The sequence below is a fragment of the Pinus tabuliformis genome, chromosome 1_2 (genome assembly GCF_031772625.1).
Source record: "Pinus tabuliformis cultivar Carrire ecotype Pingquan chromosome 1_2, CPIR1, whole genome shotgun sequence".
NCBI lineage: Eukaryota > Viridiplantae > Streptophyta > Pinopsida > Pinales > Pinaceae > Pinus > Pinus tabuliformis.
In genome coordinates, this window is record NC_142298.1 from 655,629,377 (window position 1) to 655,652,094 (window position 22,718).

Consider the following 22,718-nt stretch of genomic DNA (forward strand, 5'->3'; position numbering starts at 1 on the left):
TAGACCATTTGTTACACTATAGTCTATAGTTTACATAATCAAAGTACTGGAAAATTTATTTAAGTTCCATAATTCAAATAAATTATGATAACCTATGCAAAAATTGTAAATAAATAACTTGAATATACTGTGAAATGTTTTGTGATGGTATGTTTCCAATGCTGGTGAATATTTTGAATGTTACAAATGCAACTTCTTTTATAGTATTTTGCACTTGAATTTGATTGGTAGCAAGGATTGACATGGATTGCAATCAATTAATTTTGAATATGTGATCTATATTAATTTGGATGTCATCCAATGTCTAGGAATTTGTTATGGTTGATCCGTGTGCTTTGATCTAATCTATTTTAATAGGAAATTTAATGGGTTAGGTGTCATTTATTGAACATAGTGGGATGAATTGTTGAATAACACAGCAGTTATGGCTGACATAAATCATTTATTTATATGTGCAGGTATGAATGTGTATTTGGGATACATAGCTTCAGTTCAATTCAGTGGGGTTGAAGAGATGGGTACTTGTACTTTTGGAGTAGACCATTTTGGAAGGATTTATAGTTTTATTTTTTTAATGTTTGGGCAAGATGTTTTGTACTCTTGGTATTTAGATACTATTTATGGACAATTGTTGGCCAAGTGTGTATTTTGGGAAATTTTGGACATAGATTAAAATATATTTGCACTTAATATTATATATTTTTGTTTAAAAAGTGGTTGCACATCTCTCAATTTCTGGTGGCTTGGAGGGATCAATACTATAGTAGCTACTAGTCCTTGGACAACATTAGACATCTCTCCCTTGCTTCCTTTAGCATCTTCTTTTCTAAAAATTAAGAATATAACAATATAATTTTTATTATATCGTTTTGTTTGCAGTATCTTTTTTTGTTTTCTCGATATCGCTAGCCATATATTCTGCACCTTTTCTTTTATAATAAACTATTCTTATAATTTAATCGTAGATATAAAATTTAACATTGATAACTTTTCTCATTTTAAATTAGTTGTGTATATATGGTTTTAGCATAAAATATGGTCATCAAAACCACATAATTATTGCTTTTTTAAATAAAAAATCAGTTTTTCAATATATATTTTCATATAAATTAGGTATTAAAATTATATAAATTTTGGTTTTTTATTTAAGCAATTTTATCTAATTTTTAATTATTTTGATAGTTTGTTATTTTACACAAAGTTATCAAAATCGTATAATTTAGATTTTTATTATTTAGATAGTTTTTATTTAGATTTTAATTATTTATATAATTTTTATTTATCTTTTCAATAATCCATTATTAATATAAAAATAAATATTTAATTAAAATTTCAATTCTTAAATATATTATTTTTAATATATATATATATATATATATATATATATATATATATATATATATATATATATATATATATATATATTACAGAAATGGATAGTGGATATATTAGATACTTGGCCTTAATGCCAAAAAGCGGATTACAAAAGGAGAGCCTAATTCCACGAGTACCGCACAACCTTGCAAGGTCGTGTTATTTATGCTTAGCTCATATCTCTTTTTAGTTGCTACTATGTGGTCAATTTCAGAGATTTTCCCAAGTTTGTGGATACATACATACTGATTTAACAATAGGTAGTAAAACATAACAACTCTCTAAATTAAGGAATTGGTTCCCATGTTTCTTGTCTGCCTCTGAGCAAAGCTCCAACCATAAGAAGGGCTGCTTTGTTGGCTTCAATGTCTGCCTCCTTGTTATTAGCTCTCAACACATGGTAGAAATTCAATTTCTGAAATGAGTCTCCGAGATCTGTTATTCTGAAAATCAGCCTTGCAAGCCTTAGGTTTTTTGGCTTAGCATGTGTCACCATAGTGTTAATGATAACCTGAGAATCCCCAATTACATTAGCCTCTTTGATGTTCAACACTTTCAAAAGCTTGAGCTCTTGGAAAAGAGCCAAAACCTCAGCTTGAATGCTAGAAGTGATGCCTAGACCCCAAGCGAAACTGTGGATCCTTATGCCATCTGGATTCAATATGACACCTCCAGCACCAGCTCTTCCAAGATTGCCCTTTGCAACCCCATCAAAAAATAGAAAGTGTCTCGGCTGATTTGTAATCCATCCCTGAAACTCTTTTGCTGTAACTCTTATTTGCCAATCTTTGGGGAGGGAGATACTATTTGCAATTTTTTGGAACTGAAGATCAAGAGAAGAGTCCCAGTTTATATCTTGCTGGCTTAGGCTTAAATCGTCTTTATACTCTCTCAAACACTCTTTTAGCTGGCATTTAATCTTAACTACCATGAGGTTGGAATCCTGTTCATGGTTTCTGAAGATCCTTTTATTTCACTCAGGCCAAACCTGCCAACAGATAATTTTAGGGAGAATAGGCCAAGCAGCTCTGATAGTTTTATTTTTTGGAGGGGGGACTAGGATACCTTTGCAGCCATTTAGCAAAAAGATCAGGAATGGAGGAAGGAAAAGCGAAGCTAGAGCCTAAAGATCCCAGCAGCTTGGTCCAAATATGCATTGTGAAAGTGCATTCAAGCATCAGGTGAGTTACGCTTTCCTAGTTTTCCTTACAAAGGTTGCACCTTGAAGGGTCGTGGAAACCTCGCTTCTGAAGATTATCATCGGTCAAAATTTTGGGGTGGCATAGCAGCGAGTTGAAGAAATCGATTTTTGGCAAAAAGAGATTATGCCATAATATATAATTTTATTAATATATATAATTATACATGTTTGGATGTGGAAATTGTTTTTATTGTTTATAAAATATATAACATTTTTATCGTTAATTTTTTTTTTTTTTTAATTACATCTACTTATTTTGATAACCCCTCTCTCTTCATGTTTTTATTGTAACTAATATAAAAAACTATAATAATAAATTTAAGATATGCATTATGATATATTTACTTGTGTCTATTCAACTAATTAGAAATAGGTAAAGTAATCTAATCCAATGCTAATAAGCCTTTGATGGATCATTACTATACTATCCTCGTAAAAGTGACAATGCAATATGTGAAAAAGGATGAATTTAAACATTTTAAAGTTTCACGACGAATTTTCTGAAAACTAACTAATTATAATTAAAAGCTAATTACCAAATATTTGTGTAAATGGTGCTCAAATTCTTGATACAATATCTATAAATGTTTAAGAGCCATCTATTCACAGCACTTATTTCTCATGATGTGTTTTGAGTATAGACATAATATTCTTTCTCTTCCACTTCCTATGAAGAATCCCTTGAGAGGCATCATTGAAATATATCCCTTTTATTACATTTTCTTAAAGATTATGGGAAACATTTTTTACTTAAACATGCGGATAATCATTTAAAAATTTTAGTGCCTGGACTCCACATTTTAGAGGTAATGTCCTTTCTCCCTCAAGCAATTTAACATTCACCTCGCAAAAGTTAGCGGCAGCTAAAACTAAGGGGGCAGGGAGAGTTTGGTTACTTGATTTGAATATAAACTAGAGTTGATAAAATCATGTGGCTTTAAATTAAAGTATAGATTTTATTGTTTAACTATATTCCATATGATTCGTGGCTATAGAAGAGGGGAGTTTTATTTGTTATGCTATGGACTCATAAATGTGTTTGGGCATTGGATTGAAACAAGTACATTATCCAGCGGTGGACATATACTGCCCAAGCACATTTATGAATCTATAGTATAACAAATAAGGTTCACAGGCACATTTATGAGTCTATAGCATAGCAAATAAGGCTCACCATGGAAGAGAGTTTTTTAAATGATTTCACGTCATCATTTATATTATGTGCCTGTTTATCTTCACTCCAAGTAAAAAGATATATACCTCATATGCACGAGTTTGTCTTAACTCTATGTAGACACATATATATTTCATTTGAAATATAATATATAAATATGATATATTTAAAATAGCCGTTTATGAGTCTATAGCATAGCAAATAAGACTCACCATGGAAAAGAGTTTTTTAAATAATTCCATGTGGATCATTGATATTATGCACATTTATCTTAACTCCAATTAGAGAAATATATACCTCATATGCACAGATTTATCTTAACTCCATGTGGACACATATATATTTCATTTGAAATATAATATAATATGATATATTTAAAATATGATTTTTTTCTAAAAAATCTACAAATTTTATATAAAAATATGAATACTGTGGGGGTGAAATTACTTAAAATTTTGAAATATATTTGAATAGTTTAATTTTTTTTATCTTACCATATTAAAATAAAAGTCATTTAGATAAAAACAGTGATCTTGCCACCATATGGCTCTTGTTTAAAATGAGTGAAAGTGTGCTTTGCGTGAAAGTGAAGTTGTAGATCAAAGGAGTGATCTTGCCACCACATGGCTCTTGTTTAAAATGAGTGAAAGTGTGCTTTGCGTCAAAGTGAAGTTGTAGATCAAAAGTTTCCAATACTTGCAGTGAAGTTGTAGATCAAAAGTTTCCAATACATGCAGCCACTGCCTTGGCAAAGGCTAGGCATCATACTCAAAAGATGCTGATTATTAATATGTAAATCAATTTCATGCTATTTTACAAAATAAAAAATAAGTTATATAAAAAAGAAAAAATAGACAAAATATATATAGAAAAATTATAATTAAAAATAATAATAAATTATAATTATAATTATGTAGAAAAACATTTTTATTAAATATTGGTATATTAATTTTTTTTAATTATAAATTTTAATTTTGAAAATTAAAGATATTGGCATAGTTTTGTGATTGAAAAAGTTTTCAATAATAACTTCCTTGAATCTCCAAATTTATATTTAAAACACATCGCTTAAACCATATTTATTGTTTCACATTTATTAATGTTGATCACCACTTATCAGAATGGATTAATGAGAAAATTAATGACTCGATTCCAAACCTAACTTATTAAGCCGGTCCTGAAATGTGGTTTATGAAACCGCCTTTGGCATATACAACCTTCTCGCATACATTCTCTTGGCTAGCGTGGTTTGTGAAACCTACTTTGATATATAAAACCTTCTCCCCTTTGCATTATCTTGGCTAACGTGGTTTATGAAACCTGCCTTGGCATATAAAACTTTCTCGGCCTTGCATTCTCCTGGCTGCTGCACGTCGTCATGGTTAGGGGCACCATTGGAATAGAACAATAAAAATGAATAATCATTATTATGGTGATAGGCGTACTTATTTTCCAAGATGTTTATTTTTCTAAATCAATAGATAAGATTGAATGGTAAAAGAATATGCTTTATCTAATTTATCTAATATAACATATAAGAGTTATCTAATATAATAGGTTATGTTGGAATTTTATGTTTGGAATTGATTTACAATAATAATTTTATTTTGTTTTTTGAAAAATTAAACCATTTATTTTTTTTCCATGCCTTTGCCCCGTGCGTTGTCATTCATTTGAACTATTAAACCTTGTATTAAAATTTTCAAATAAAAATTTAAAATGAGTTTATTCTTTTTAATTCCAAGCGTATTCCAGTTAATACTTATCTACAATGGAAAAAAGTGGGTGTCGATGTTGCATATTATATTTAATACCAATGGAGAAATCCATTGTTCGCCGGCCCTTGTTATTCTCTAATGTGGTTTTGGCTAGTTAAACATCGTCTTGGGCCCATTATTGATCCTCTTTTTGTTTGGTTTAGTTTATGATTTTCTCTGTGTATGCATGCAAGTATTTGAAATATGAATATCAAAAAGTGTGTGATTGGCATGTGAAATAATATTAGTTTCACAAATTCAATCCATCTTATTTTGTAGTTAGTGTTAGAGAAGAGAAACGCTTTTTAATAAATGGAGGTGTTTAATATAATTTGGTTAATTATCAATCTATTGTTGTTATCAAATTCAAATTACATGGGTAACAATAGTTGTTGGATGGATAGTATTCTAGTGTAAATAAATGAAAATATAATAAATATATTTGAAGAAAATATAATAAATAGATTTAAAGAAACAATGAATACTACAATATTTGTGGGCGTATTAGAAGGCCAAAAGTCCAGGGGTTTACTCAATGAATCTTTGAAATGTCACGTGTGTTTATGGGATACTAAACAATATCTTTAATTTGACTACATATTAAAAAAAACTTATAAAAACCATATTATTTAACCTTCTACCAATATGAACCCAATACACCTTTCCAATTTGAGAAAACCCCTACTTTCACGACATATTCTAGGTTTCCATTTCTTCATTAACATTTTTTATACTCCTTTATATGTTTTCATCAACTTTGAGCTCCATTTTTTATACCTACTAATATAAAAACCCTTTACCTCTATATATCCCCCAATATATTATGTCATTTTTTCCTCAATATATATCCTGAATATGAATCAACAAGGTATGGTATTGCTCCCCCAGTAAATCCCCATGGCCAACAGAGGATATATGCTCATTTGAAACTTAGTTTTTCATAATCTAATTTACTGTAAATCATGTGTGTGCTTTTAAATTAAGATATCCTAATATTGTTTTCAATCCTAATATTGTTTTAAATGGTAAATATTAAGTGATAAATTGTTTGTGTGCTTCTTAAATTAAGACATCCTAATATTGTTTTAAATGGTAAATATTAAGTGATAAACCTACTCAATTTTGATAAAAGACCATAACCATTTGGAATTTTCATATTTAAATAGGTATAGGTAGTGAGTTGTAGGATAAATTTTACTCGATAAAAGATTAAAAAGTTCAATGATTGAAATAAATTTTAGTCCATAGTTGTTTTTGGGTTTATGGTTTTTTTTTTAAGATTTTGTTGTAATAGAGTTTTAAATGGACTTGATATTTTATTATAATGATTTGAAAGTGAGATATGAATATTTAGTTGTCTTGATCATATTTGGTATATGTTGATATTGGTTTTTTCAACTTTATCTATTTATACTAACCACATTTATTAATGTGGTTGTGCTAGTTGTTTATTAGTTGCCATATAAGTGGGATTAAAACTTAAGGTGGTTAAAAGAGTCAGGTTCCACTGTGAGATAGTTTCACATATTGAAATGTTGAATTAGATGTCTCTTGCATAAGAAGAGACATCATTAGGAGTCCTTGAAAGATTTTTTTGACCATGCTAGTGACATCACTAGGAATCTTTGAAGGATTTTGTTGACCATGCTTGCTTTGAAAGTCAACTAAAATGAAATACAAGGTAACCGCTGTGAGATAGTTTCACTTATTGAAATGTTGAATTAGATGTCTCTTGCATAAGAAGAGACACCATTAGGAGTCAAGGATATTTTTGACCATGCTAGTGACATCATCACTAGGAATCTTTGAAGGATTTTGTTAACCATGCTTACTTTGAAATTCAACTAAAATGAAATACAAGGTAAATTTATTATACAACGTTTATGTTGTTAATGCATAATGTGGTATTTTTTTCATATGATTATAGTAATTAAAAGATGAATCTTAAGTGTATCATATTTTATTTTTTAATATTGTCAATAATGTCAATGTTTATCATGTGATTGTCTAGAATTGAACATGGGTAGGGAGGATTTCATTCCTTCCTTCCAACCATCTAGGATAACCGCAATTGAGTAAATGTCTCACAATTTTATGTAAAAATTATTGATCGATAAAAAATAAAGCTACCAATAAAAATAAATAATATTGCATTAATATTAATAATGATACTAAATAATAATAAAATTAACATTAATAATAACATTATCAATATTATTAATATTATAATTGGATATAATAGTATTATTACATGTAGTAATTCATCTTATTCAAATGATGTTATTATACTATAATATTGTTCTTTCATGTTATTAATAACATTAATAGTATTTTAATATTATTATTATTATTAATAACATTTAAGTAATCACATTAATATTGAGAGCATAAAAATAGGAATACTTTTAATATTAATAATGTTATTATTAATATTTTGTCGAACGAGGTGGCTAATGAGGGTATGCAGGAGGTTGGGGGCGATCCTGCCACCCCACCAAAACACAATTCATTTAGGAGGAGTGGTGGTGCAGCCAACACACCCCCTGCACAAAAAATGCAAGTGTTCCTTTCTAAATTTATGAACATGGGAAGTCTTCACTCTTGTCTCAACTTTGTTTGCAGAACTTCCTTATGTGACTTTTATGGTGTGTTATGGTCCCTCCCCCGATGTATATGGGATTACTTCTAGGACTTTCGACATTGAGGGGCTTATGCATGGAAATTTACATGTTATCACTATGAATCCCTTCTTACATTTTCTTGAAACGTTCCTTATTATGCCATATTGGAGAGGCGGTGGTCTAGTTATGTTTGTGCCCTAGGCTGGTTTATGGATTCTGGGCAGCCTCCTGCTCACAGAGAGAGTGGGATAGTGAATTAATGGGATATTTTAGCTATGCCTATGGGACTTCTCAATGGATGTTGTGGTTTCTTCCAAAGCTAGTATTTTGTATTGTAGTGGTCACCTCCCCATCTTCAATTTTATAACATTTAAAGTTTTGGACAACGTGTTATGTTACCATTGGGGTACTTCTTGATTCTCTTGGTTCTATTCACATTTCTTTTGGCCCTGCATTTATTCGTTCAATCCAATCTATTGTACAATATTTACTGGTACAACCATCAAGGAAATTTTGAGGTATAAAATGGTCCTCCTAAGGAAAATAATAATAAAAATAATAAAATAAGAGTTCTGAATTTTTAAAAGAAAAGAAAGAAAACTGCATTTTAATTGTATTTTTGACTTATCTCATTGTATGTTTACTCGAATTTCAAGTGTATATACTCATTGGATACAAAAATAGATTCCACGTCCAATGAGTACGCACTCTACACATTTTTTAGTATATCCACACTAATAAAAAAATTGAAATATATAAAAACACATTTTTCATGTATTTTGATTTTTTCTCGGTGTGGATTTACTCAAACGTATGTTGGGTGGGTACTCATTGGATGAAAAATCTAATATTTCATCCAATTGTTAGGCACAATCCCTTTTACTGACAAGAGCAATCTCCCTAGATCCTAAAGGAAACTAGAAACAAACATACAATTGAATGATTCTTTACCTAAGATGATTTCATTCAAATTGTAAATACAAGAGTAGAAGAATAGGCCTCTTACTTATTTCTGAAATGCATGATGAGGATCCCAGATCTGTCTCGATGAGGCTTCCAAATGCTAAAAAAAACCAACAATCACAGACATAAAAGAGATCAAAGACATATGCAATCATAACAATTCAAACAAGCTTAATTGAATGATTGAGGAGACTAGAAATTGAGATTATCTTATTGACTATCAAAAGAATCATAAACCATTCATCATTTCAATAAGACAATGCAATGTGAAAAAGGATTCATTTGTATTAATTCAAGGATAAATAAGAGTCTTACAACCTTTGCCTTGATGTCATGAGGTTCCTCGCAAATGTCTCTAAACCTCTCCTTAGTTGATAAGCCTTCCAATCTAAATCCAATAGCATAAGTGTATCTTTTCTGAACCTCTTAATCCCTCTATCCTCTAGTCAATTTATAGGCCAAGAGGAATAATTTTCATATCCAAAAGAGAATGATGAGATCCTCTAATTGGGGGATTAGGGTTCCTTAATGAAAGGGAATTAGCTCCATGATCTGAGGTGTATGGCTCGAATAGATATAATGTAGAAGCTTTCAATTGGGATATATTTGACCAACAATGCTTCTGGAATTCGCTTTTTGTTTTTACTTTTCTTTGATTTACCTACACGTTCTATAGTGGAATATAGAGCGCAGTTCTGCACAATTATCAGGGATAGAAACTACAAATGCATGAAAACTTGCTAGGAAAAATGCGTAGGTTGCACTTAACAATTTATAAATTCATTTTACCCAAAATTCACATCTTCTTCAAGGGTTTTTGATTATTTGACTTCTCAGGGATTGTAATGAAACATGTTTATGGATGGCAAGAGATCCATTTTAATGGTCAAGTGCCATGGTGACAAAATGACATGTAACATATTGCCCCCTAAAGTGCGAAGTCTGAAAAATACGTTTTTAAAGATTGAAGTGCTTTATCATGCCAAAGATTGGATCAAAGACAATGGTTGGAAACCTGCAAGAAACATTCAAGGATTACAATGCAATATATAATCATCATTGAGGTAGGCATTGCCATACTCAGAGTAAAACTAACTCAATGAACAAGTATGGAAAAAGTCAATAATTATATCCATAGTAGACATAATATGGATGCGGCCATTAGCTATGAATTTGTCTACATAATCATGAATATATAATTCCTTGCAACCTGGATTGATGAAACTATATCCAAGGTCTTGATCTCCATCTCTTGATCCATAGTACAAATCTAACCATGCGAGTGCATGTGTCGAAGTCAAACATGGTAGAAACCACTTGATTATTGATCAATGATGTGAACCATTAATAACTATGAGAGAAACCACCAATAATGACAATGGCTCTCAAGGTACTCTCAATACAATCTGTTGTCTTATGGGGTCTTGAACGAGGTTCAGATTTAGTTGCGACAACCAACAAAACCCTACACTATTGTCCCTTTTAGCAACAAACGGCATAGTGCAGGCTGTAGTCTCACTCGAAGCAGTATGGGGGATGCAAGAACCAAGTTTCTGCATCCAGAGACTAGCGCAATGTCTTTTATTGCCTCAAATCCAACTTGGCGCAAATCGATAACCTCTTAGGGCATGTTGTTGCAACTCTATTAAAACAACCTTCAGACCTTCACAAAGGTCTTCGATCAGTCCTTGCAGACCTCTAATAGTCAATTAGCCTACTTACGTGCATTAGAGAGCACTCCTAAATTAGTGTTCGTGTAGATTTACTTAAGTTATTAGTAAACATAGGAGAGATTACCACAGTCTTCACGAAAGTAGTTAAACATACATTGTGTACATTATTAAGACTTATTCAAGAGAATTGCGCAGCATTCAATCAATATCTCATAAAACAAATCATTCATCAGGAGTATATAACATTAACAAAGATAAACAAAATATTCAGGAATTCTTCGGAAAATGGTCTTTATTGATCTTCAATTCAAGGTTACAGAAAAAAAATTTCCCTACGCACATAGCTGCAGAGGTCCGTGCACCCAGCTACGGACTCTACCTAGGCCTCCGTGCACTTAGCTGTGGAGCCTTTCTTTCCCAATCTAAGTGTAGGAAGCAAAGCCTTCCTACCCTAGCTCATGTCCTAGACCCAATTCTCTATCTTTATTCATCTTCTTTTCTTCATTGTCTAAGTCTATCTCTATGTCTATTTTTCCCTTCATTAAGACTCATGATTTATATACTTTTCATACAATGCCATGGTCCGTGGACCATGGATGAATCTCAAAACTGACTCAAACATTACATAAAACAAGTGGCAAAGCCCCTTTGACTCATCTTCATCTACGCACTCCTCATCCAGAAATCACGGAGACTTTACATTATTTACAAAAATGCACCAAAACTTGGGTTATCTTAACCCCAAACTAACCCAGGGGACCCCATCCCAATAGGCGCCTAACACAAAGATCGTGACTTGCCCTCGAGTCACTCTGCTGGCGCTATGATCTTACTTCGAAGATCCCCTAGCTCCACCTGAATTACTACAACTTCCACAGTGCCCTATGCTGCTACCTGTTGAACCTCCTCGATCAATTGTTCAGTGGTTGGTCCTTCTATGACCAACCTCATCATTTGTTGTGTCTATTGCAATCCTTTAAGTTTATCCTAAATTGTAGTTGTGACCTAATAAGCCTCCTCCAACCAAGGTTGCAACCTGGCTTTTAGCAAGGCCTCCTTCTTCTGCGCTTCCTCCACCCATGCTAGTAGTTGTTTTCCTTATTATAACTTGGCAAGGTGTTGCGCTGGTGCTAAGGAGCATGCACTCGCCCTGAACTCATCATATTGGCGTTGCAGCTCTCGTACCTATGTGTTCAATCTCTACAGGTTCAGATCCTCCTACAGAGTGGTCACTAGCTCCATAGCATGCTCAAATAGTGCCACACAGTGAGTTACTATGGCATCCAAGGTAGCCATGCCTTCCTTAATTGCAACTCCATGCTGCTCCCGGACCTTAGGCGGAGTTGTGGGCTACAACTTTAACTGCAACTCTGAAATCTTCATGTTGAACTCAAAAGTGACTCGTCCAACTTCTGCTTTAGCCTCACACACACCAATGGCTAGTTTTCTGATTTTGGCTTTTGGCTGTGCATCCTCCGAGATGTGAAGCTCAGGCACTATCTTGCATGCCTCCACTACTGCTGACTCTAGACGTGAACTATGTGCCTGCAGGGCCTCCTTTTCCTTCAGAGCCTGTGTCTTTTCAACAAACAATTGCTGATTATTGACTTTAAACTCACTGACAGTAGTGAGTGCTCGTTGTTCTCTGATCCTGAGTTCTTCCATGACTCCTTGAAGTAATGCATGTAAAGATTCAAGTGACAACACAACAAGGTTCAGTCCCATGTTTGTGACTTTGTGAAGCAGTGTGTGTTGTTCATCTGTGTTGGTGTGGACTGAACCTTCAGGCAAGGGGAAGACTCTCACATCCTACGTCCAGGCCATCTCTGCAACTGTACTTTTTCCTCGTGCCAAATTTCCTTGCGTGCCACTCACTTTCCCAACATCTTCTTAGATTCTGGTTGCCTGGAGCTACAATTCACGTAGATCCTTTTAGACACCCCCAAGCATTTGCATGTATTATTACTCAAACTGCTACAACACTTCTATGGCAGTGTCCCGAATTTTATCGCCGATCCCATCAAGATTGCTTTCTGTCAACACCATGGGATCAACTTGTGTTCTATCATATTTTTTCTTTTTCTGTGTTCCACCCTTCTGCTCCTTGCCACATCTTTTCAAAATAAATGGGGTGCTCTGCCCCTCATCACCTTTACCGCCTTGTCCTAAAATTTCTTCTTCCTCTGTCTCTGGCAAAGGTGACTTATCACCTTTCTGGTACTCGCATTGTTCTTTTTCTGCCTACTCCAGAGCAGCGCATTCCTTCTCAATGTGAGCCTTGTATGTAGACTCCTTCTTGTGCTGTTCTGCGAGGGTACGTGCAGCTTGCTTAGCTTCCTCCTTTTTTTGCGTAGAAGAACTTCCCACGCTCATGCTTGTTCCAACATCTACTTCTGACCAGGCATGCCACTTTGCAGGCCACGATGCTACAACCTCATGCACATCCATTTATGACACCAAATAGGGAAACTAGTTCCATTTATGCTTTCGATCCTTCCACGCTTAGATATAGACTTTGTGGATGTCAGCCTTGAATGCCGCGTAGGTTGATGCCTACGTAAAGAAGGTTGAGGACAACCTCGGACTTTGATTGATTTCCATAAGAACCCAAAATATCTTTTTCTATGCAATCCACGTGGTATCCTTTGTAGACCATAAGGAATTGAATTGTGTTGCCTCCCGCAATCCCTCCTCGAGTGGAGGAAATTGGCTATCCTCTGGCAATTTTCATGCAATGAGCACAAATGATAGCAACAACCAAGCATAGTGGAATGGCCTGGTTTCATCTTAGCCTTCATGGCAGTTTTCTAGGAACTCCTGACAGAGGTATCTTTCCCAATTAAACTATACGCCTTTCACGCACTATGCAACAAGGGAAACTACTGGCACCAGAACTTCATCAGCACGGCATTTTCACATCACCTTTCCTAATAAAATCTGGGCAGTGATTTGAACTCCCTGGTCTGTCATGGAAATAATTAAATACCCTCACAACTTCTTGAGGAGGTCGTAATCTCTCTTCATCCTCTCTGCAAGATCTTTCTCCCCAGTCTTTCTGCCAAACTCCTTAGCCGGGTTCACACCTTTGTAAGGAAGTCACGTGATTCTATGAATTAGAATGTTTATGATGGGGATAGGTTGTCTTAGCCATAAACATCCATCGTGCACTAGTGTGAGGAGATGGCACACCCATATCGTATTAATGGGGGTGCGGTGATAATGTGGCACCCACAACGGATTGAGAAACCCTGATTGCTCGAAACCATGGACCCATTCTTCCATCTCCAATGTTGTAACACTTGTTTCTTCATAATAGTCACTCCGCATATATTTGTCCGTCGCAAGTGTGGAAACTTAGCGTGGTCTGCAAGGTCCCAATCCTCCATTTTTAACAACGAGATCCTTGCAAGCCACGGGCCTTCAAAAGGGACCTGCTCAGGTAGTAGGGGCATGGAAATTGTAAACTTCTCAGAATCCGGGTCCTTCGTGACCTTTTCTTTTCCCTTTCGCAGAGGGATATACTGAGGTATCTTTGTCATGGGTTCCACTTCCTCAACATCAATATCCTTTGTTCCCTGTATTTCTTTCATCTCCAGGTCCACTACTCTCTCTGGCTACTTATCTTTCTTCTGCTTGGCCTGTGTTTTAGTATGCTTCCTTGGGGATGTGCGCACCGACACCAGCTTTTTCTTCTTTTCCTTTGTTGTGAGTTACTTCTCTTTCATTGTAGGTTGTTTGTCTTTTGTCATGGTCTATTTCAGGCTAGGTGACCTCGGCGTCGTCGGCACCATAGGCATAGCTTCTACACTTGACACTTTTGGTCCTGGTGCATTAGACACAGCTGCTTCCGAACTCAGGGCTTCGGCAGGGTTGGTGGCAGTCATTCTCTCCATAAACAACTCGCGGGCTTCAGGAGAAATGTTTGTTTGTGATAGGAATTCTTCCCAAAATGCTTAGCTCATAGGCAATAGACAGTGAAATTCAGCAACAAATCTAAGAGTGCAAAGTGTTCTCTATTGGACCGACACATAATTTATAGGGGGTTTTGAGTTCAAATCTGATCGTTTCCACCAATTTCTGATAAAAAATTTTGTTTTAGCAACAGATATTCAAATTTTTTTCCTTAAAAGATGCCACCCTGCTCCACTTAACTGTCTTCTGGTCATCATGTCATGAAAAGTAACCCCAATGGTCATTTTCTTATTGCACTACGCATTACCTTTCCCCCATAGTGCAGCTTCCTAGGAGGCATCTTCGTCATTCTCCGCGTAGCCTACTCATTGTGTTGTCCTCCAAGCTGGGCAGTGCATTTTATAGTCCCGCGCTCCCTTGCAACTACCTGGAGAACTAAGACAATCTTGTTGCCATATAGTCATTGTGTAGGATCCCCTGAATACAACTTCAACTTGCTTCCATTCATCTTCCTAGGAAGGGTTCCCCATTCAGCTTCGCGAGATGGACTGTGCCTCCATCTGTAATTTCTTTGAAAATATATGGCCCTAACCAATGTATCTAGAATTTACCCAGAAATTTAGTGTATTTACTATCATATAACAGGACAAGATCGTTTACCTTGAATTTGTGAACCTTGATGTGACGATCATTCCATGATTTTTCGCGTTCCTTCTGCACTTGTTGATGGAATCCTACCAAAAATTAGTCTTCTTCGAACTCCATCAGTTATGCGAGTTGTTCCTCCAAGGCCACGCGATCCACCATACCTGTCAGAGCTACTATGTACAGACTAGGCACAATGTACTCCATCGACATTACAATTTCGATGCCATATACTAATATGAACAGTGTTTTCCCTATCATCTAATTATAAGTAGTCCTATAAGACCATAGTACTGCAGGTACACGCACTTCCCATCCATTCCGTTGAGCGTTACAGATCTTTGTCAATGTGTTCTCCAAAATCTTGTTAAAAGCTTCAACAGTTACATTTTCCTATGGGTGGTATGGTGTACTCTTCTGATGGTAGACCTTGAACTCTTCAGTCAATGCACTGATCATTTTGTTCAGAAATTGCGTACCTTTGTCACTCATCAATAGTTTCAGGCAGCCAAATCTGATTAAGACATACTAAAACAATAATTTTGTTGCCGTAGCCCCTGTATAATCCTTAACCGATTGTGCTTCTACCCATCTGGTTAATTATTCTGACGCAGTGATAATATATTGCGCACTTGTTTTCTTTCCCAGGGGACTGAATTGGCCCAACAAAATCAATCGCCCACTTCTCGAAAGGTTGCAAAGATACTTGAGGATGTAGTGGTAACTCATCTCTTCACAATAGTCGGCTAGCTCTTTGACATGCAATACACACCTTATAATACACCTTGGAATCTTTGTGCAAATTTGACCACCATATACCTACACACAAAATATTTTGCACAGTTGCCTTTCCTGCATAATGGTCTCCCACATCTCCCCCATGAGCTTCAGCGAGAATGCTATGATGCTCAAATTCTGGCACATATCTTCGCAATATTTCATCTACACCCATCTTATACAAATTCCCTGCAATGACTGAAAAATCGGCCGCGTGCACTACTAATTCCTTCTTCTGTTGGCTTCTGTAGCCTTCTAGTGCCATTCCCATAGTCAATAAGTGAATAATGTCTGGAAAATGATCATCTGCTACATGCACCACAAAGAGATGTGCATCTCGAAACCCTTCCTCCAAATTATTAGGCTCCTCTCCTGTTTCGATCCTCGACAGATAGTCAGGTCCCGCATTTAACCTCCTTGGCTTCACAACAACTTCAAAGTCGTACTCCTGAAATAATAAAAACCATCTACAGATCTTCCGCCCCAACATAGGCTTGTTGACCAAGTATTTCAAGGAAGAATGATCTTTGTACATCTTGAAATGCCCTCCTAATAGATAATGCCTGAATTTTGCAGCATGTACACCATGGCCAATCCTTCGTGCTTAGTTGTTGAATAATTTTTCTTGGCCTTCGATAACTTCCTAATTGTGAAGGATATAGGATGGTCCATTTCTCCTTCACTGGCCTATGTTATCACTTCACCCAACGCAATGCAAGAGGCATCCAAATGTACATGAAACTCCCTTTTCCAATTAGGGAATACCAAGATCAGCGTAGTGACCATATTTTCTTTCAACACATCTAAGTTGTGTTGGGATTCTTCGTCCCAACAAAATGTTGCATCCTTCTTTAGCTGTTTCTCCATGGGCATAGTACTTTGAGCATAAGATTTGATAATTTTTTGTAGCATCTCATATTTCCTAGTATCATGCGCAGCTTCTTAACGTTCGTAGGGGCCACCAAATTCACAATTACTGCAATCTTTGCAAGGTCCACCATCAATCCTTGCTTGCACACAGCATGACCTAGTAAGATCCCAAAAGGAAAACAGAATATGCATTTTTTCAAATTCAACGTGATCTGCTATCTGCAACATGTATCCAACATTAGGTGCAGACTTGTTACATGGCGCTTCACTAATCAAAACATCGTCCAATCATAAAAGTATACTTCTATAAAATTATGAATGAACCCTTTGAACATTGCTATGACTACATGGAAAATATTGCAAGCGCATTCTTGAGTCCAAATGGCATCACAGTGTATTGAAAACAACCCCACTCCATCATGAAGGTCGTTTTGCTCCTATCTAATGATACCCGAAAAACCCATCATTCAAGGAATAGGGCTCTTACCCTCCAACATTTTATAACACTTCATCTATAAATGATGTTGGAAATGGGTTGTGAACACACGCATCATTAAGCTTTCACAAATCTACACAAATCCTAATTTCACCTTTTTGTTTCTTCTCTTGAACCACCATTGGGCTCACCCAATCAAATTCTTCAACGGGTTCTATGATGCCTACCTCTAGCATCTTATCTAGATCTTGGCGAACACTTTCCTTATATTTATTATTAAGGCAATACGACCTTTGTTTAATAGGCTTTGCATCCATCTTCGAAGTGATCTTCATAATGCCCAGATCGCCAACTATGCCCTTCAAATTTGAAAACTTAGTGGGGAAGAGATCTTGGTATTCGCGGAGTAACTCAATAACTTTATCCACAGTAGTGTCGTCCCAATAATCTCCAATTATCGTGAACTTCACTTCTTCTCCAGTGCTAATGTTTATTTGCTTTGTATTCAAAGGTGTGGAGATGTCTAGGTTTTCTATTTGTGGGCCTTCGACTTTGCAGTGCCCTTCTGCCTCTGGAATATTAATGTTTCTCAGATATTCATCTTCCTCTTCAATGGTGACATTATAGCATTCTAACACATGGCACAACTAGGTGCTCCATTCTGGTTCAATCCATAGTAGTGCTTCATTGATGCTTGTGAAGCCATCTCTTGTAGCACTTCATTGATGCTTGTGAAGCCGAAGGTAAATAAGAACCCTCCCTTCAATATATCCCATTCCACAGTTCAATGGTAGAGCTCCGTTTCAAGATACCAGTTCATGGGAATTGTACCCAAGGTATGGAAAAATATGTGTACCCACTCTGGCTAAGTTTCTGTTTCCCATGCTTTAGTCCATTTCGCCAAGTGATTGCGCAGATTGTCCCTCCCACTATATTTCTCAATCATTCTAGTGTTAGCACACCCAAACTGTAACCTCATCATCCTTCGATAATATTGCCATCCAGCAAAATTACCCTTATGCGTACCCCACAATTGTGCTAGCATAGCATGTAGTGCCAACTCTAATGCTTGGAAGCGGTGATCCTCGGGGACTTTACACTCAAATTCATCCAAAAATATATCTTGTCAGTTAAACCATCATAATAGGGTAATTTCCTTACCTTCGATGAAACACAGCATAGTGACTTCGTCATCATATTGCATTGCAATGCAGACACTCCATGCAATTGATTCTCCTAATTCTCTAACTCTTTGTCTGAATCAGAGGTGTAGGAACTCTCCCGATCCCATGCAATCTGTCCATCTTCCATCGGATTGATCTAGTCATGATCCCATGTTGTTATCTTGTAAATCGGATCCAATTCATCATCACTTTTGTCATAATCGTGGATTGGTTTAGTATAGCATGCCCCTTTTGTAGGATCCAGTGGCACTATAACCAATGGCGACTTCCTCTCAAATGACATTGTCCGCTTCTTCAAATTGATGACTCCATTCATATCAATATCCCAGTCAATTCCCAGGAGTACAGGGTAGGGATTATTGTCGTCAACAATTTCTATAACTTCAAAGTCTGGTATCGTGCTCACACCTTCAATATCAACTGTTACTCCATATATTCATCCCATGGGGATGATTTTCTATTGGTTCGCCATCCTAAGTTGAATCAGAGACCACTAAAGCATAGGTCTCCCCATCCTCTCCCATGTTTGTTTCGGTAAACTTTTGCATCAAAGCCCTAAATCCAAAATGACCTGGTCCATCTCATAATCACCTACCTTTGTGGTGAGCCTCATCTCACGCCCTGTTTGTGCCTTATGTTTTCCAATTTTTCTGACCACCAGTGTCCATCGAGTAATTTCCCTTTGTTGGCACATTTATTTATTAATTCCTTCCACAGCTTTTCTATCGCAAAGCAGTTTTATGTATGTCTCCAAAAACATAATGAGTATAGAGGGATCAACCTCTACAAGCGCACATATTTCTTGTGTCTTTTCTTGCGTCCCTAAGGTGGAGGCCTTAGCGAAGCTCTTCTTGGCTTCCATAAACGTTTCCTTAACACGATCCAGGTCAAAGGCAGCTTCTTTCTCTAGTTCTTTGTAGACCCATCCTTCTTCTTCAAGTTGTTTACCCTTATTAGCACCAGTCGTCACTCCACCTCTTAGCATAATGTTAATGCTTTGATCTTCTTCATGGGGCTCAACCCTCATCATCTATAGATTCTTTGTAGGCTACTAAGGCTATGTTTTCTTCTCTTGCATTTTAGCTATTAGCACTGGGCATTCTTCTATAGTATGGTCAACTATATATAGTATTGACAAGACGGATGTGTAGGATTCTAGCACTCTCGTGCGTAGTGCCCAGGCTTTCCGCAGTTGTAGTAGATAATCTGACCATGACCTGTACCAAGTCCTCCTCCTCCTTAGCCTCGTCCTCGACCCTGATAACCTCTGTGCGCTCCTCTGGTACCCTGATATGGGGGCCGAGTTTCTACTTGCATCCAGTATGTAGGTGTCCTTTCCATAATCAGCTCATAGCTTTGATAGTGGCACTCATTGTGGCCCACAGTTTTGTAGAAGTTACAGAACAATTGTTGGCATGTTTGGACAAACTTTTGAAGTAAATGGAAACTATCTGCCACATGTTTTCCAGTAACTTGACAAATAGCACACCATAATGCAGCCCCCACACTCGACCCTTTTAGGGCTTTTGGCTTTAGGGGAATTTCCCCCCCTCTTGTAATATAATTCTTGTACACTGGATAGTGGTGTTTATCGTGCCCTTGGCCCTTGCACTTCAAACACCAAACTTTTACGCACACTTCTGGTTTAGTCTCCTTGTCTTTCTTTAAACTTTGTAATTCTAGGTGTAAGCTAGCTAATTGTGAGTGGATCTGTTGTATTCCCATGTTCATATCCTGAACAGGTGACACATGCATCCTCAACTCAATTTCCAAGGCTTTTGCCTGTGTTTCTATCTTCTGCTGTGACAGAGAAATTCTCAAGTGGGGCAAGAGCAATGCTATAAACCATTGACGATGTTGGTTATTTGTGATCTGCATGTTAGCTGCTCTGATTTGACACTTCAACCTCTGATCAAATTCCCAGGTCGTCTCATCGACCCTCATCATGATTTCTTTAAATCCAATTACTGACTGTGAGTCAGACTTAGGCTTACTAAACTCTTTGTTTAAAGTCGCCTTCATCTATTCTAGCATCGCAAGAGGATTATCGGAACAATACTTAATGTACTAGGTTAGCACACGATCCTGAAAAGTGGTAACCAACTATGCCTTCTTTATATTTTCATCAGTAATCTGATGTGATGTCCATACAGTGTTCGCAACAAACCAAAACTACTCTCCATCTTCACTTCTTATACCCTTGAAGATTGTCATTTTCATTGTGTTCACCATGTTGAATGGTGGTGGTGGAGGTGGATATGTGGGCAAAGGAGTATGCAGTGGACGTGGGGGTGGAGGTTGAGTGGAAAGATTATTTTCTCAAGGAATCCCCTCAGTGATTAGCTAAATAGTGCTTCGTGGTGTAGTCTTCCCTGCCCCTTCATCATCACTTGAAGGAGGTCCAATCAATGGACTATATTTTGGTCCTGATCCTTCGCGATTTCTAAAGAATTGTCCACTTCACGTAGCTCCAAACATTAAGGTAATGGAATCACCCATTTTTCAAATAATAAAATTTTAATCCAAGTATTCAATGATCTTAAATACTTACCTCTCGGTCCCTTGAAATATCGAGCTTTGCTTCGTTATAGCTGACTGAGGTATCAACTACAAATTTTGTAACAAATCCTCCTAGAATCCGATCAAGCCAATGATCAACAACCCGCGCAATCTTGTTTTCATAAGCTTCTAATTGTCACACTAATTCTAGAGTTCACACTATAGGACTACTGAGCTTCCACCATCCTTAACTATTTTTCAATTTTGCTAACAACTCATACAGTTCAATAGGGAAAGTGCAGAAGAAGATCTCGTGTATCTCCGTATACAGATATATGTTCCACCATCTTCCTTTGACAGGTGCAGATTCCTGTTTTCTTGTCCCGCAAACTTGTAAATATTTCAATCCAACCACTTTTCAATTTCTTTCTTGGTCGAATTCCAATGATGTGACATCACACATATCTTTCAAACAGATCCATGTCCCAAAAACAGAACCATTTATTTGCTTCGGGGGTCTTGACCCAGCTTCAGAGTTAGTTGCACCAACCAACAGGACCCTAAACTACTAGCCCTTTCAGCAACAACCTGTGTAGCATAGGCTACAGCCTCACCAAAAGCAATATGGGGGGATGCAACAACCAAGTTTCTACATCTAGAGACTAGCATGATGTCTTTTAGCGCCTCAAATCCACCTTCGCGCAGATCGATAACCTCTTAGGGCATGTTGTTACAACTCTATTAAAACATCCTTCAAACCTTCGTGAAGGTCTATGATCAGTCCTTATAGAACTCTAATAGTCAATCCACTTAATTACACGCATCAGAGAGCAGTCCTAAATTAGTGTTCGCGCAGATTTACTTAAGTTATTAGTAAACATAGGAGAGATTACCAGAGTCTTTGCTAAAGTAGTTAAACATATATCACATACATTATTAAGACTTATTCAAGAGAATCACTTAAAATTCAATCAATATCTCATAAAACAAATTATTGATCAGCAGTCTATAACATTAACAGAGATAAACAGAATACTCAGGAATTCTTCAGAAAACGGTCTTTATTGACTTCAATTCACGGTTACATACTCAAACTGACATGCTGGAGGGATCTATGCACTCAGTTGCGGACTCTACCTAGGCCTCCACACACTTAGCTATGGAGCCTTTCCTTCCCTATCTAAGTGCGGGAAGCAGAGCCTTCCTGCCCTAGCTCTTGTCCTAGACCCAATTCTCTATTTTCTTTGTCTTCTTTTCTTCACTGTCTAAGTCTATCTCTATGTCTATTTTTCCCTTCATTAAGACTCACTATTTATAGACTTTTCATACAATGCCATGGTCCGCGGACCATGGATAAATCTCAAAACCAACTCAAACTTTACATAAAACAAGGGGTTAAGCCCATTTGACTCCTATTCATCTACATGCTCTGCATCCACAATCATGAAGATTTTACATTATTTACAAAACTATACCAAAACTTGGGTTATCTTAACCCCAAACTAACCCAAGGGACCCCATCCCAATACAATCTATAGAGTGTGAAAAAAATGATCTGAATTCAAACACTCATAGAGTCATTCAATCGAAGGCCAGTGATGAGAACCTATTGTCGAAATCAAGAAACCTTCC